The following is a 4,707-nucleotide window of genomic DNA, read 5'->3' as shown; positions in this document are numbered from 1 at the left end:
ACTTCAAAACCAACAATTCTGCAAAGTTTTTCCCAATTTTGCAATTAGCACTTCTCTCATTGCTCCCACTAATTCTATAAAATCACAATGTGTTATAATTTTCTGCCTATAAATCTTTTCCCAGAAAGACTTTAAGAGTTATTTGAGGGTTAGAAATAATTGTTTCTATATATCCAGATTCCAAATCATTGCCTGCCAAATGTTGTCATAAATTTTTTTTTTTTTGGATGAGTTTTCATGACAAAGAAAATTCATTATGGTTTAAAGCTAATCACTTACTTCTAAATTTTTATTCTGGACCATCCTCCACTGACAGTTAAAAAGCTACGTTTGATTTGGTATTGTTAATATTCCTTTTCCTCCCAGGAGATTGTGATCACACCCTGCAAAGAAGAACCCGCAAACCCAGTTCTGTCCTCTCATTATATGGACTTTGACACTCTTTTGCAAATGACTTGGTTCAGCAAGTTCCCAGCTCTATTCAGCAATGGCACTTCCCCAGCTGCATTTTAAAACCAACACAGGGAAGACAATCTGTCTGGTTTTGATTGGTTAATACTTAACTCATCAAAAATGTGTTTTGTAACACATAGTCCATGTCCAAGAGGTCTTGCAAGAGTTCCAGAGCTTTTCCCACACCACTTTTCTTCTCACCCTCAGAAAAAGAAATGGTGTTTTGCCAAAAACAAATTATCACAGTTCTCAAAAAGGACTGTTCTTTCATAGGAATCTTCAACCCACAAGAGCTCATTTAGGGCCTGATCTTGGCCAACACTTGCTTCCATGGAGCCTGTGCCTCCAGCTTTAGTAGCCAAACTGAGCAGCAACACCTCTTCCTCATTCCTCAAGGCTTTTGGCCATATAAGTCAGGATGGAGATAGCTAGGGTACTGTCTGGAAAAGTGGATCCAGGAAATACTTGAGGATTTACATACTGTAAAGTCTTCTCCATGATGGGGCTACAGCCAAAGCCTTCACTTGCCACAGGACAGGGAAAAATTCTTTCTTTTTTAAGTAAAATGAGAATTGGTTGAACTTCATTGCAAATTTTATCATGCCACCAGGTTGAACTGGCCTGGAGGAAAAGACAAAAATAAATTTACTTCTTTATTAACAAATGGAAAAATTTCATGTAAAACCTAAGGATTTGAACAATAAGTAAGAGGCCTTTAAAATGATTTTTTGTTGTTGTTGAAAGAAAACAAAAGTAAATGTAAAATTATGTCGAAGGAAAAAAACAGGAAATAGATGTAACTTGTAGAAATAAGAAAAGTTATATTAGTTATATATTAACTATTATAATTAGAATAATGAATGCTTTTTTTTTTCTTGATGAAGGTCAAATGAAAGGACATATAAAGTGTCTTTCCCACCATACTAGCCTCATTGACACTGCCAGAGACCTGTCTTTTCCGGAACATTGCAAGAGTCTCCTAGAGTCTGATTGCTGCCTTCTCAGAACCATCTACCTACTATTGTCAGAGAACTTTATCTAAAGTGCAGACCTGGTTGTATCAGTCTGTTACTAAAACCTTTCAATATGTCCCCACTTAAAATATTTTACTTTGACTTTTAGAACCTAACATGACTTACTACATACAGCACAGAACTCCACATGCAACCAACATACATTTCTGCCAATCCAGAGAGTATTAACAGAGGAATATAAATATATATTTTAAAACTGGACATTAAAAAATAAACAGGTGTGTTTATAGCACTACCAGAAATGAAAATAATGATCATTTAAATTAAGCCCATGATAGACAGTTTAAATGGCAGAGATTCTTAAATGGCAGGGATTAGTGAATTGAAAGATAGAGCAGGGGAAATCATCCAGAAAATATCACAAAGAAATGAAGAAATAAGATGTTAAGAGATACGAGAGGAAGAAGGTTCAAAATTTTCAAGTAGTAACTCTGAAAGGAGATAGTATAGTCAGAAAGAAACCTGAAAAGATTATGACTGGTAATTTTCCAGAATTGAAGGAATACATATATTCTGAGATTGAAGAACCACAGTTTGAAGAATGTAAACTAAGACAAATAAAAAAGAAAAAGAAAAAGAAACATAGAAACATACACACAGAGTAATAAAACTGTAGAATTACCAAAGAAAAAATCCTAACAATCAGAAAGAGAAGACAGATGATCTTAAAAGAAACAAAAATTAAACTAAAAGAAGAGTTCTCATCAGCAAAATGAAACAAATTAAAGAAAAAATGTCTTCAAAGTGTGGAGGGAAAATAATTATCATTTAGAATTGTGATATTATGATTTAATGGTAAAGTTATAAAAACATATCTTTGGACAAGAGAGAGTACTATTCACAGGTCTTTTATTGGATGTACTTCAGTAAGGAGTAAATTTAATTCAAAGAAAGGATGAAATGTAGAGATGAACTGTAAAGATATTTAAGAGGTAGAATCCATTTTGTCTAACTCTAAGACTAGGGCTCCTGATAAAGTGGAAATATGCTGTTTGGGGAATTAATTTGAAGTTCTGGCTTCAATTTCCTACTATCATTTCAACATTTTCTCAGTGTTGACCAGATGTAAGAGAATATTTTGCCTCTACTACATTGAGTTGCTGATTTCTAGAAGATAGTGCCTTCAATAAGATCTTGGAATTTAACTAGACAGATATTTTTTGTCAAGGTAGAACTCGAAGGAACTTTGATTGAATTCTGGAAATATCTTAACAGAACTCATCTATGGCAAAAACATTGGTTCTTCATTTTCATTTCTGTGTTCTAAATTTATAATTGACTCCTAATTTTTGTAAGGGCCATTAACAGGATGTAGAAAGAGCATGATACAGCATAAGCAAGGCTATTTTAAGTTTCCACATTATAAATGTTGGCAAGTTGCTTAACCTCTGTGAACTATAATTTTCCTCATCTCTAATATGGAGACAATAATCATTTCCTCTCTGAATTATGATAATTCAGGGGATTGAGAGTATGTGTTCTCTTCTCAGATACATATCATAGTAAACCCAGCATTCCTTCCCATGAGAATTATTGCCTAGGACATGGAAGTATAGGAGTATGAGCTCCACCTCACCTTGATACTTGTGTGAATACACAGCTGATCCCCTGTCATCCTTCTAGCACCATGGCCATCCCATCCACCCCTTCCAGAAGCCTGAGATTTTAGGTTATGGGAATTGTGTCCGAGGCCACTTTCTTTTGCTCTCAGAGGAATAAAGATCAGAAGATGTGGTTACTGAGTGTATCAGAAGGAAATCCTCATCTGGGATGCATACTGTCAGACAATTTCTGGTCATGGGCATCATTTATCCTACTGAGTTTCCCACGCCCAGAATGCATCACAGAAATGTGACTTTCTTTTTCTTCCTGGTCAGTTTTCCCCAGTGTCTGTGATTCATATAAATAACACACATGTTCCTCTTATGGAAACTAATGTTTATTCACAACCATCAGTTATACTTTGCTTAACTCAATGGCAAAAAGATTTTAGCCTTCTGAAGAGAAGTAATTTAACATAACTAATTTAGTTCAGGAAAAAGAAAATTTCTTGAGGCATTGTCTTACAGTATAATCTACTGTACTACAGAAAAACTATTCAGGATCCACTATTTGGGTCCTGTGGTTGATATATGAATGGGACTTGAATCATCCATTTGTGACTCTTCTCCAGCTTACTGGTGAGATAAGAATATTTGTTTATATGATATGATAGGACATAAAGGAGAAAAGGAGAAAAGGAAGAAAGTGAAGGAACCTAGACTGTGCCTTGTACACAGTTTGTGTTAGGTACTGTGCAGGTGTCGTCCTATCCTGTTCCCATTTTACAGGAGATGAATCAACCACTCAAAAAGATCAAGTCACTTTAATGCTACAAATCCAATGTTTTTTTCTACTACTCCATATTAGAATATTGTAATTCATTCAGCTTTCAATTTCTGTCACAGGGAAAGCTCTATGTAAGTCACAATTTAAATACTCAAAGTACATAATCCCTGTCCTTTAGAGACTTACAGCCTAGTAAATATCAAAGATTGGAAGTTCTGGTTGATAAATGTATGGACAGACCAGTGGTTCTCAATGGTGGGTAGCCTAACTTTACTAGAGCACATTTGTAAATTTGGATGATTTGAGTTGCCACAGTGACTGGCTTATGCAGCTAGGATGAGCGGGCAGTGGTCAATGATCCTGAATGTCTCCATTGTGTAGGAAAATTGGGCAAAATAAAATGTTTTACTTACCCAGATGCCAACACCTTTCCTGTTGAGGAAAATCTTTTATAGACAGAAAGTACTCTAGAGATTTGGAAAACAAACAAACAAAAAGATTTCTAGGCTTCGAAGTGGAGCCTAAACTACTTTTAAAGAGGATCTGGTAATGAAAGTGAAACTTTTTACAAATGAATTATGAAGATATCATCAAGAAAAAAATTAAATGAATAAGGGAGACAAGAATGAAAACTAAAATATGACTCTAACTATTCCAGGCTGGCTGACTGGGAGAATTATGGCTTGATAAAGACAATAAGAAAGTTTAGAAAGGAAGGAATAGTCTGAGTTGAAAGGTAATCCTTGTTTCAGAATGTGTGGATTTGCCATGATGGATGGATATCTAGAAAGAAACAAGTATTTAGAAATTTTACTGGAACTTAGGAGAAAAATTAATGTGTAAGTAGATTTGTCCAATAGTAAGAAATAAAGCTGGAAAAGTGAAATTATCT

Source organism: Rousettus aegyptiacus, unplaced genomic scaffold, assembly GCF_014176215.1.
Source record: "Rousettus aegyptiacus isolate mRouAeg1 unplaced genomic scaffold, mRouAeg1.p scaffold_m13_p_13, whole genome shotgun sequence".
Classification (NCBI taxonomy): Eukaryota; Metazoa; Chordata; class Mammalia; order Chiroptera; family Pteropodidae; genus Rousettus; species Rousettus aegyptiacus.
Note: the sequence above shows the minus strand (reverse complement) of the source record.